Here is a 13,863-nt window from a genome sequence, read left to right as displayed (position 1 = left end):
AGTTGCTAGGTTACAATGTATAATCTTCTCGATGATGATAACACATATAGTGTAAACCTATGTCTGTGTTTATATAGTACATAGTTATAAGATAACTTCTAATTTATATGGAATATAATTCTATCTCCTAAAATATATCAATCAGAAATCTTATACAATTCTTTCAGTCCTCTAACTCTTTCCATGCATATCTTCTTTTGTATTAGTCTCGATCTTCTTTCCTATAAATCAGCTTCCTTCCTTAACTGTAAGTCCTCTCGTACTTAAGTTCTGATATCCATCTTCTGATATTTATCTTCTGATAATCTAAGTTCTGATATCCTTAAGTTCTGACTTCTAGTAAGTACTGATTCCAGTAAAAACTGATATTTCCTGTTTGTTAAGATCTGAAAACTAAACATGAAACATATTAGACATGACATCTCAAATATATCTAACAATCTACCCCAACTTGTAAATTATGCAAAATATAGGTTAATAGATTTGATGATGTCAAAAACATTTATGTTCAAATGCAATGAGAGTTTAATAAGGCTATTTAATACAACTTACAGTCCTTGTAGCTTTACCAACTTCAATAGATCAATCTGAATCCATAATGATTCTTAACAAAATCTTTTACCAGCTTGTCTTCAGTTTTTCTCAGAACTTTAACTAACTGTGCTTTGACCTGCAATAGTTCTTCATCTTTACTATCACCAATTTGATAAATGACTGTTCTGAGAGCTTGAATTGATGTTCTTTCAAGTCCATCACCAAGTCTGATAATTCTAGGATATGAAGAGTTTTCATTATAACATAAGCATTTTCCTTTCAGAATAACTTCCACTTCAGCATAGGAATTTCTCTTCCATCATCTTCAATAATCATTGGTATATACTAAGAAGTTTTTGTACCAGAGATTCTAAATAGATCTCTTATAGCCTTCAAAATGTATTCTGACCATCTTCTTGTAACATCAGATTTTACTTCCAGAAGATAGTGAATATATTGAAGTTCTCTGACAGACTTCTTTAGCACATCAGTATCAGCTAGTCTGTAAGTTAATCCATCATAAAGAAATAAAATCAATTCTTCCTTTAGATTATCCTTATCATGAACATCTATCACAATTTGAGCGGACAACACTTTATCAAGGTACTTTTGTTTGATTTGTTCATATGGTTTGTCTGTCAACATGAAAGGATCTCTTAGAGTAACTTCTACTCCTGTTTGTATCTTCTCTTCATCAGAACCTAATCCAGTTCTATCTCTTGGTTGCATGGATCTCAACCCAAATGTTGCGAGTTGATTCATCATAAGATTGGATTTTTGTTCAACTGGAGTAGCTTTCTTCCATAACAGCTTCTTCTTATCAGCAATTGTCCACTTTTCCTAATTAACTTGATCATAATTTGATGTTTCCTCTGTAGCTTTCTGTTCTTCATTCTGAACAACTTGAGTAGTGTTAGAGGTTGTTTTAGATTCTTCAATTATCTTTCTTCTCTTCAGAATTTGAACAGTTTCATCTTCTATCAAATCATCATCATGCATTGTAGTTTGATAGACTGGAACGGAAGAACTTATCTTTTTCTCAATCTTTAAAGGTTCACCAACCTTTTCTTTTCCTTTTGACTTAGGATCAATCTCAGTTTGTGGTCTAGTCTTGGACTTTGAAGTCTCAGAATTTGACTTTTCCCTGATCACAATGCCTTTTTCCTTAGGCCTTGGAGGTTTCTTTGCAGTAGATGCTTTAGACTTAAGATTTGTCTTCTTCCCCTTTAGCTTCAGAGTTTGTAAAAACTTCTGAGAGTCTTTAGATCCTGACTGAATCAGAATATCAGAACTTGACATCAGACTTTGTTTATCAGAACTTGACATCAGACTTTTAGCATTCACAGCATCGGAACTTGACTTGTTCTATGTAGAAGATTTTCCTTGAACTTTTCCTTGACCTCTGTTCTTATCAGAGTTTCCCTGGTCATCACCTTTATCATCCTTTTTCTTCAGTATTTGAGTAGGTGAGCATTTGGACTTAACTGCCTTCTCCCCCTTTTTGGCATCATCAGGAAGTAAGAGAGAAAGAAGAAGTTCAACTAAAGATTGGATTTCATCCAATTGAGCTTTCTGAGAAACTTGGTTAGCCAGAACCTCATCAATTTGGGCATGTTGCTTCTCTTGAATCTTTTCAATGGCTTTAATTTTCTCAGGAGCATGTCTGATATATATGTTCTTGTCAAGCTTGATCTGTAGATCTAGCTTATCAGCATGTTCCTTTAGTGTATGAATCTTTTCATGAGTAGAAGAATGTAGACCTTGAAGATGTTTGGTAGATAGAGCAGTGATCTTGAATTGTGTCTTTAAATCAGCATTTGTGAGCTACTCATCAGCTTTAGCAATATGCTCTGTCAAAATGTTAGAACTTGGAATAAAATCAGTGTCATTCCACGTCTTGGTCCACTCCACACCTCTGTGAGTATCCTCCCAAGGAATAAGTGCTTCCTTTTCAACAAATGTTTTCACCAATTCTTCCTTGCCTAGTATGGGAACTGGAGTCTCAACATAAATATTATCTTCAGAACTTGAGGAAGATTCATTATGTTCTGACAGCGCAACAGTGTGTAAAGCAAATGGAGATTCAGGAACAACTTCATTTAAATTCTGAACATCAGAATTTATCTCCAGAGCTGGTGTGGTTGGTGTAGATGGTATCTCAGCATTTAAAATTGGAAAATGAGTTGGAGATTGCTGAGCTTCTTTTGATGGAGCTTCCAGATAAAGAACACTTGGTATATTCAAATTATGAATATATATTTCAGAAGTTGTAGTTTGTTCTTCAGCATCATCAATAGCTTTAATAGGAGAGACAGGAGGTGTTGACATAGTATCCTGAGCTTGAGTAGGGAATGGCAGAGCTTCAATTACCATAAGTTCTGATGAGATCAGAGATTCCCGATCCCCTTCCTCAGCTTCAGTTGAATCCTCAGATATATGTTTTGAAATGAATATGTCCTAAGTCCAATCATGTATTAGGATTTATGAACAACTTTTATGTAATCTGTTTTGATTTCATTGATATTAATAAAAGACTTGTTTTGATTTTATTACGGGCTCTATCTATTTAAGTGTTTAAATAAGATATACCATAGTTTAGAGTAAAGCTTTTTATGGATTATGATGAGATCATAATAGTGAGACCTAAAAAGATGATAACTCTAAACTTAAATAGTTCCTGGTCATAGGATTACTAACTGGTAATTAATAATCCGTAAAGATCGGTACATACTATGCTTGCTTCATTATGAAGGATGTCTGTTCTCATAGACATTTGTGTGGTGACACTATAGCTAGTATGTAGGTGCTTATTATAGAATAAGTTCACTGAACATGACTCGCACAGCTGAACAACTGATGGAGTTCACTCACGTGTCAGCAGTTGTTCACATAGTGATAGTTGTACAAGTATCCTTAGACTTGAGGTCATCATAGTCATCTTGTGTACACTGAACTATGCTTTGGTTTAGTTCTTAGTCTCCAGGGATAATTATTAGGGCTCTACTGGGTATAAGAATTTGTACACGAAGATAGTGTATGATCAATAAAGGATCTACCCCTTCCAGTGAAGGAAGCGAATGTTCAAGGCTGATCCACTTATGCTAGTTCAGGAATCTCTGGCCAGAGTAAATGAAATTAGAAAGGAGTTTCTAATTTGCATAGAACTACGCATAGTAAATGGTAAGCAAGTGATTGAATTAGATAGGCTTGACACGAGATCCATGCCTTGTATTTAATCGGGACATTGTAGGGTAGAAGGAGTTTATTGTACGGTAACTATTCACTGAATAGGTTCTTGGTATTCTAAGCAGTGAATTCATATTATCCGGATAGTCGCGATATGCTGAGAAGTATCCCTCACGATGTAGAATAAATGTGATTAATTAATTAATCATATTTAATAAATTAGAGAATTTATATAAATAATGATAAAATAGTTTTATTATTATTTATTTCTACTACCGGCTTAATATTGAACCTACAGGGTCACACCATAAAAGGAGAATGATTTAATGGTGGAGGAATTAATTAATAATGGCTAATAATTATTTATTTATGAAATAAATAATTAATTGGAAAATTTAATAATTGATTAAATGAGATTTAATTGATTATAAATTAATTAAATAAAGTTCTTAATATTATTAATTAAAGGATTTAATTTTTGGAAATTAAATCAAGAGAGAGAATTATTTCTAAAGTGTTTAGAAAAAGGATTAATAATTAAAAGGTGTTTTAATTATTAATGAGAATAATAAATGGGATAATAATAATAATATTTATGGGAAAATTTCAGCTGAAAATTTTGCCTATAAATACACTATTATAGACCCTATTTTATTCCAACCCACATCGAACCCGAAAACCCAAAAAGTTTGGAAAACCCAATTCTCTCCACCTCCTTCCTCCTCCTTAACATCGTTTTCTTGGTGGATACCGGTGGAGTGCTTCACACTTGAGGAGCAACTGCTAAGGATCTCTGATCGTTGTCTTCGAATTATTTTAAAAGGTTAGATTCGATCCTTCGAATTTTTATTCACGATTTATATGCTTTTATTTGGATTTTGTATGTGTAAAAGTGTTTTACCATGACCCCGCTGCATTTAATATCCAACATTGGTATCAGAGCATAGGTTGTATGCATATAGATCTGTGGAAAAAAATTTAGAATTTTATGTGCTTGTATGAATTAATTATGATTTTTACAAGTTATATTATGGATTAATTTTGTCTGATGAGAAATCGTTTCTCAGAATAATTTTGAATGTTGATCTGGGTTCTACAAGTGTTATTGATCGTCTGGGTATTTTTTTCATAATTTTAGGATGTATAGATTTTTTATTATGAATGTTTGAAGTTCTTACAATTAAATTCGTAATTAAATAAATCTTATATATATATTTATATGAATTGTTTGTATGTATATATCTGTTATCTATTTGTACTGCTGATGTCTTGTGTGTGTGATGGCACGGGAAGGAAAGAAAAGCAGACAGGGAATAGGACTGTCAGGCTCGTTTTCCGAGAAAAGGCAGCGACGGCTGCAAGAAAAAAAAAACAAATAGGGGTGTCACGCATTCCGGGAATACGTTACACACCTGTGGCGCATTCACGGAATGTGTTACACCCTTTAATGGCTTAAAAGGGGTGTAACGCATCACCGGAATGCGTTACAGGGCTTGTAACGCGTTCCTGTAATGCGTTACAACCCGTCTGTTGATTTTAAAATTGATTTTCTGGGAGTTTCGTAACTCCGTTTTGGGCGTGCAATATACCGTTGGATTCGTTTTTCCGAGACGGATCTAATGGAGTGATCAATTTTAGTTTATATAAAATTTTTGAACTGTTTATATTTCCATGAAGTATTTTAAAGCTGTTTTTGACTATTTTTATTTGCTTTTAAATGCTTCATGTGATACATAGAGATGTATAATGCTTAGACTAATGTGCTAGATGATGTAACATGCCTACCTTGATGTTTATTCATGTTGATATATGTGATATATGCTTAGTTTATCATGCGATGATAGATTTAGGTGAACTTAAATAAACATAAGGTGTTTGTTAGACAACCTAGTATAGTGAAATTGTTTCATAACCTTAAGAATAATATTATGAATACAATCATGAGATTCTTGTGTTTATGAAACACGTAATTGAATATGAATATTCGATATGAGAGAAAGGATGATTCTGTCAACAACAGATTTCTATCTGTAAGAAAGGGTTATTAAGTGACGCCTCTTGACAATGCTCCACCCGATCTGGGAATCATCTGATTATTGATTATTGATTTGAAATATTTAATTTAAAAGGAAGAATTTATTTATAATATAATTATGATTGTAACGTAATATAATCCCTCTAAAATTAAACAATATCAAGTAGTAATTGGACAATGACACAACGGGCTTGTGTCGGTCATAGCCTTCCAACATGATAGAAAAGTAGTTCTTATTTTTGAATCATTGTCGGTTCGTGCTACAGCCGAGGGCTTTGATTTTGAAATAAGAAATACTTGTCTATTACATAGAGATGTGTACATTGAATAAGAATCTAAAGGTCGGTACGTGCTACAGCCGTGGGCCTTTGGGGACTGATTCAACTGTACGGAATGTTAGGTTAGACTTGACTTAGAATATTGAGTATGTCGTGCTACAGCCGAGACTCAATTATTCAAGAGGCTAAAGTTTGATTAGGGAATAACATGAGATGTAATTGACAAGAGTTGTCTGCCTATTGAACATTACATGGCGGTTCGTGCTACAGCCGGGGTCGTGTAATGGAATGTAGGATCCCTATTCCCACTAGCATTATGAATGCTTAATTTTTCACGTAGGGGGTTGAATAAATTAGGAAAACTAGTGGGAGCCACTTATGAATAAATACCCGATTCATATAGTGTTTTAAAATAAAATCGAATATTTGCTAAGTGTTGTTATGTGTTTATCATTTACAGATTTACTTTGTACGTTATGTCTTCTGCACTATCACTCAGGAGCATACTAGACGCTCACAAATTGACTGGTCCTAATTATGCTGACTGGCTTCGAAACTTGAGAATTGTTCTCAGGATTGAAAAGCTGGAATACGTGATTGACTCACCTAAGCCTACTGAACCTGCTAGTGATGCACATAATGATGAACATGTTGTGTATCGTAAGTGGATAGATGATGCAAATGTTGCTCAATGCATCATGCTAGCTTCCATGAACATTGAGCAATAGAAGCAACATGAGCATATGGATGCTCACACTATCCTCATGCATCTACAAGAGTTGTATGATGTGGCGGGGAGGACAGCTCGATATGAGATATCGAAGGAGTTGTTCGGTTGTACGATGTCTGAGGGATCATCTGTGAATGACCATGTACTTAAGATGATCAATTTCATTGAACGTCTTGGACAACTTGGTTTTGCCATGGATGGGGAGCTGAGCCAAGACTTGGTCTTGTAATCGCTTCTGAGTTCGTTCTCACAGTTTGTTGTGAACTTTAACATGAATAATTGGATGTCAGCCTGCCTGAACTCCACAACATGTTGAAGACTGCGGAATCGAATTTTTCCCCTAAGAAGAGTTCTGTTCTTCTAATTGGTGAAGGTTCCAATCCTAAGAAAAGGAAGAGGAACTCTTCCAAGAAGATGAAAGTAGGTGAGAAAATGCCGGTTCCACCAAAAGCTGAAGACCCCGAGAGCAAAATTGTTAGCTTTCACTATAACAAGGTGGGGCACTGGAAGAGGAACTACAAGGTTTACCTTGCAGAATTGAAGAAGAAGAAGGGTAGTGAGACTACCGCTTCTGATTCAGGTATGTTCATGATAGAAGTGAATATGTCATTAAATCAAATTTCTACTTGGGTATTCGATACCGCCTGTGGTTCTCATATCTGCAATTTGTTGCAGGGACCAAGGAGAAGTAGGACTCTTGAGGAAGATGAGGTGATTCTACTGATGGAAATGGAGCAAGAGTTGTTGCTGAAGATGTAGAATCATTTCATTTACATATGCCTACGGGCAAGACTATTGTTTTAAATAATTGTTATTTTGTTCCCTCGATTGTGAGGAATATTATTCCCATGTTAGACTTGGCTGGATTTTCATTTATTATTGAGAATAATGAATGTTCTATTCTTAGAGATAATATTCTTTATGGATGTGGTGCTTTAAATAATGGTCTGTATATATATGTGACATAATTTGCTTCAGATTGAACAAACTAATAAAAGAAAAGGGATGATGAAAATCTCACTTTATAGTGGCACTGCAGTCTCCATTTCGTAGACATGGAGAGAGGGCTGCAAATTTGCTAGGAATGGTACACACAGATGTATGTGGACCAATGTCTACGCAAGCCATGGGTGGATTTTCATACTTCATTACTTTCATAGATGATAGATCTGGATTCGGATATGTGTTTGATGAAACACAAGTCTGAGGCCTTTGAAAAGTTCAAAGAATATAAGTATGAAGTGGAGAAACAAACCAAACATAGTATTATAATTCTTCGATTAGATCGAGGTGGTGAATACTTTAATGGAGTATTTCTAGATTATCTCAAATAAATGGTATAGTCTCCCAATGGACTCCTCCAGATTGGTATCTGAAAGGAGAAATCGAACTTTGTTAGACATAGTTCGGTCCATGATGAGCTATGCAAATCTTCCAGTATTCCTATGGGGTTATGTATTGGAAACCTCAGCATATTTACTGAATATGGTGCCTTCCAAAATCTGTTCCTCAAACTTCGTATGAGATATGGAAAGAAAGGAAACTGAGTCTTAAACACGTTAAGATTTGGGGATGTCCAGCTTATGTCAAGAAAGTTGACCCAGATAAGCTGGAATATCGATCCGTAAAATGTAGTTTTGTGGGATATCCTAAAGAGACTTTAGGGTATTACTTTTACACCGATCATCGGGTGTTTGTCTCCAGACATGCTACCTTCTTGGAAAAGGAGTTTATCCTTGAAGGAAACAGTGGGAGCAAAATTGAACTTGATGAAGTTCAAGAAGCACAAACTACTACAGATCGAGTGGAAACACCTGTTCTGATTGAACAACCTTTTGTGGAACAGCCCATTCATAGATCAGGGAGAGTGTCTCGCCAACCTGAGAGGTAAGATGGCCTTGTCATTGAGAATGACAATGAGTTGTTGATCATTGATGATGACGACCCTGTGACCTATAATGAGGCTATGAGTAGTGTTGACTCTGGGAAATGGCATAGTGCCATGAAATCCAGAATGGAATCTATGTATACGGTATACGAAAGAATGATTGGAGCAGATGGCCAGGTGGAGACCTATAAGGCCAGGCTTGTGGAAAAAGGATTCAAACAAAGGCAATGGATTGACTTTGATGAAACCTTTTACCTGTAGCCCTGTTAAAATTAGTTTGGATTTTGCTTGCAATTGCTGCTTACTACGACTATGAGATCTGGCAATTAGCCAGATGGTTTTCTTTCCAAGAGAAATGAAAACCTAGTGTGTAAGCTGTAGTGAACCATATGTGGTTTATAGCAGGCTTCTCGAAAGATGGAACATTCATTTTGATGAGACAATCAAAGAGTTTGATTTTATCAAAAACGTAGATGAACCATGCGTCTATGAAAGGTTAGTGGGAGCGCGGTAACGTTTCTTGTATTGTATTGAATTAGAGTTGACACACATAACAACATAGCAGACCCACTCATAAAGCTACTTTTTGAAAGTCACTTTGATCGTCATAAAGATGAGATGGGTATTAGATACCAGAGTGATTGGCTTTAGTATAAGTGGGAGATTGAAAGGAATATGTCCTAAGTCCAATCATGTATTAGGATTTAGGAATAACTTTTATGTAATCTGTTTTGATTTCATTGATATTAATAAAAGACTTGTTTTGATTTTATTACGGGCTCTATCTATTTATATGTTTAAATAAGATATACCATAGTTTAGAGTAAAGCTTTTTATGGATTATGATGAGATCATAATAGTGAGACCTAAAAAGATGATAACTCTAAACTTAAATAGTTCCTGGTCATAGGATTACTAACTGGTAATTAATAATCCGCAAAGATCGGTACATACTATGCTTGCTTCATTATGAAGGATGTCTGTTCTCATAGACATTTGTGTGGTGACACTATAGCTAGTATGTAGGTGCTTATTATAGAATAAGTTCACTGAACATGACTCGCACAGCTGAACAACTGATGGAGTTCACTCACGTGTCAGCAGTTGTTCATATAGTGATAGTTGTACAAGTATCCTTAGACTTGAGGTCATCATAGTCATCTTGTGTACACTGAACTATGCTTTGGTTTAGTTCTTAGTCTCCAGGGACAATTATTAGGGCTCTACTGGGTATAGGAATTTGTACACGAAGATAGTGTATGATCAATAAAGGATCTACCCCTTCCAGTGAAGGAAGTGAATGTTCAAGGCTGATCCACTTATGCTAGTTCAGGAATCTCTGGCCAGAGTAAATGAAATTAGAAAGGAGTTTCTAATTTGCATAGAACTACGCATAGTAAATGGTAAGCAAGTGATTGAATTAGATAGGCTTGACACGAGATCCATGCCTTGTATTTAATCGGGATATTGTAGGGTAGAAGGAGTTTATTGTACGGTAACTATTCACTGAATAGGTTCTTAGTATTCTAAGCAGTGAATTCATATTATCCGGATAGTCGCGATATGCTAAGAAGTATCCCTCACGATGTAGAATAAATGTGATTAATTAATTAATCATATTTAATAAATTAGAGAATTTATATAAATAATGATAAAATAGTTTTATTATTATTTATTTCTACTACCGGCTTAATATTGAACCTACAGGGTCACACCATAAAAGGAGAATGATTTAATGGTGGAGGAATTAATTAATAATGGCTAATAATTATTTATTTATGAAATAAATAATTAATTGGCAAATTTAATAATTGATTAAATGAGATTTAATTGATTATAAATTAATTAAGAAAATTTCTTAATATTATTAATTAAAGGATTTAATTTTTGGAAATTAAATCAAGAGAGAGAATTATTTCTAAAGTGTTTAGAAAAAGGATTAATAATTAAAAGGTGTTTTAATTATTAATGAGAATAATAAATGGGATAATAATAATAATATTTATGGGAAAATTTCAGCTGAAAATTTTGCCTATAAATACACTATTATAGACCCTATTTTATTCCAACCCACATCGAACCCGAAAACCCAAAAAGTTTGGAAAACCCAATTCTCTCCACCTCCTTCCTCCTCCTTAACATCGTTTTCTTGGAGGATACCGGTGGAGTGCTTCACACTTGAGGAGCAACTGCTAAGGATCTCTGATCGTTGTCTCCGAATTATTTTAAAAGGTTAGATTCGATCCCTCGAATTTTTATTCTTGATTTATATGCTTTTATTTGGATTTTGTATGTGTAAAAGTGTTTTACCATGACTCCGCTGCGTTTAAAATCCAACAGGTTTGGCCTTGTACCTTTCTGCCCTAATTTTCTTTAGTCTCCTTGCCAATGAAGGAGTTGCTTTAGCAGCTTCAGAACTTCCAGATTTCTTTTTCAAAGTATCAGAACTTTGAGCTGCAGTTTCTTTCTGAGAAGTAACATTCTCAACTCAAACTATCACAGGTTCTGATGCATGAACTCGTGCTTCGACTGTTTCTCAAATCATCACAATTTCTTATTGACCATAATTTTTAATCAAAACATTCATCAAAGGATAAAATTCAAATAGATGAAGTAAAGATTAACAAATTACAATTGGAACATTCACAGTCACATAATATGAGAGAAACAGAGACTAAATCTTGCAATTAAGGGAAATTTCATTAATATATCAAACAAGTACATTGCATGAAATTTATAGATTACATTCAAACGATTACAAGATAGTCCTAGTCTAAGAAGGTTAACATCAACAGCCTTAGTCTAAGAAGCCCAACAAAGCTGATGATGAAGAGATACAGATGGATGACATTTAATTCTTCTTCCTACTTTCAACAAAGAGAACAGCAAGATGAATGATTTTCTCCTGCTATTTAAGAATACGGAGATGAACTTCTCTTTGAAATGACAACAAATCATTTTTAATGTTGTCTTGAACTTGAATCCAGATGTCGAAAGGAATGTTGTTCATAGGATATGAAGTCGGAATTCCATTTCTAAAAATGGTCACAGTGTCTGTGCCATAGCAGTAAAACCAACTAAAATGTGCCATTGTTTGAGAGAAATGAAAAGATGTGATTTTACTGAAGGATGATCAGTCATTTAAATAGCCAATGGAATACCAAGGGATTCAGGACTATTTAACGATTAAGAATAGAAATAATGATGCCTCGTCTCCCTAGACCGATGTGTAATAATAACAGTTACTAAAAAGTTAAAGCAGGATTTAATGGGCACGAGAAATAAACAATAATTACTGTGCACATGCAGTTTTTCAAGACAAACACGTTTACCACTAACCCTTAATAATTATGACTATTTTTATCTCACCTAAATATTCTGATTAAAATATGCCTGTTTCAGTTTTTACCACAAATAAGTCAAGTAAAAAATAATGCCACATAAGCATCAAGGATTCCATCAGGATTTAATATCAGAACTTAAACTTATATCAGATTTTAACAGTCATCAGAATATGGCTTCTGAACTCAAAAAGTGAATATCTTTTTCTGTGATTCTTCATACAAATACTGACTTGTTTTCTTCGGAGTTTAATCATTAGAACTTGTCCTCGGAATTTTATGCAAATGACACTTAACTGTTTGTCAAAAACAACTTAAACACCACGGTAATTTTCATCATTCATATGGAGTGAAAGTGTGTGCTTTCAGCAGAATATCAGATAAAGATTAAAGTCTGATAAACTTTAGTACATCTTAGAAATAAGGCATAACTAAGAAAAGTGCTTAAAATCTGTCATCAATCATGAAGTCTACTATAGAACAAATTTATGCAAGAGTCCACCTCAACTATTTGTGCTCATTTTATGCATCTTTTGAAATTCCTTTTTACAGTGGCTTCTCAGTGTAAGTGAGTCATGACTGCTTATCAGACTTTATGTTGTTCTCATAGTATTTCTCCAGTAATCAGAGAATGTGAAAAGTCACCAAGAAAATTTATTCGCTTTTCTAATGCATATTACTTAATACCTGCAATGCACTTGGGTCTTCCCTTCCACATATTTACTCTAAATCTGAAAGGAGTACCTGACTTTTCTTTTCTTTTGATAAGTGAGGCTTATCAACATTTAGTTCATCCTTAAGTTTATTGACATCAGAATTTGACAGATAAGAAGAAAGAATCTAGTTTGTGACTTAGTAATAAGATACACAAAGTAAACTTGACTAAGCTCAAAATCAGAATTTGCTTGTGTTAATGAGATTCCACATAAATAACTAATTCAAACATAGGATTTCTAGTATGTTAAAGACTATTAGGTCAGCATCTAGCACAGTTATCCTTATTGGATTGAATAGTCACAGGACATTCAAAACACTATCAGAGTTTAAAGATCCACATCAGATAACAATCAGCATTTAATGAATTCTCAATTTTAGCATAGATTATATGACAAGAAAACAATCTGTAAACACTAATCATAAAGTCTGATGCATGAGAACAAAAACTAAGCAGATTTAGAGAAAGAACCTGAAACCATTCCAAGTTCATTTACTAGTCTTGTAAAAGTAGCTTCATATAGTGGTTTTGTGAAGATATCTGCTAGTTGTTGATCTGTTGGAACAAAATGCAATTCCAATGTACCTTCCATCACATGTTCCCTTATAAAATGGTACCTAATGCTGATGTGCTTTGTCATTGAGTGTTGAACTGGATTACCTGTCAAAGCAATAGCACTTTGATTATCACAGTAAATAGGGATTTTAGAAAATTCTAACTCATAATCCAGTAACTGATTCTTCATCCAAAGAATCTGTGCACAACACCTTCCTGCAGCAATATATTCTGCTTCTGCAGTTGATGTGGAAATTGACTTCTGTTTCTTGCTATACCAAGAAACCAATCTGCCTCCAAGAAATTGGCAGCTTCCACTAGTGCTTTTCCTGTCTATTTTGCATCCTGTAAAATCTGCATCTGAGTAACCTATTAGCTTAAAATCTAATTCTCTAGGATACCACAATCCTAGATCAGATATACCCTTAAGGTACTTGAAAATTCTTTTCACAACTATTAAGTGAAGTTCTCTTGGATCAGCCTGAAATCTTGCACAAAGACAGGTAGCATACATGATATCAGGTCTACTTACAGTTAAATAGAGTAATGAACCAATCATACCTCTGTAGTTAGTAATATCTACTGGTGAGCCAGTATCTTT

The sequence above is a fragment of the Apium graveolens genome, chromosome 9 (assembly GCF_009905375.1).
Source record: "Apium graveolens cultivar Ventura chromosome 9, ASM990537v1, whole genome shotgun sequence".
NCBI lineage: Eukaryota > Viridiplantae > Streptophyta > Magnoliopsida > Apiales > Apiaceae > Apium > Apium graveolens.
This window is presented reverse-complemented; position numbering follows the sequence as displayed.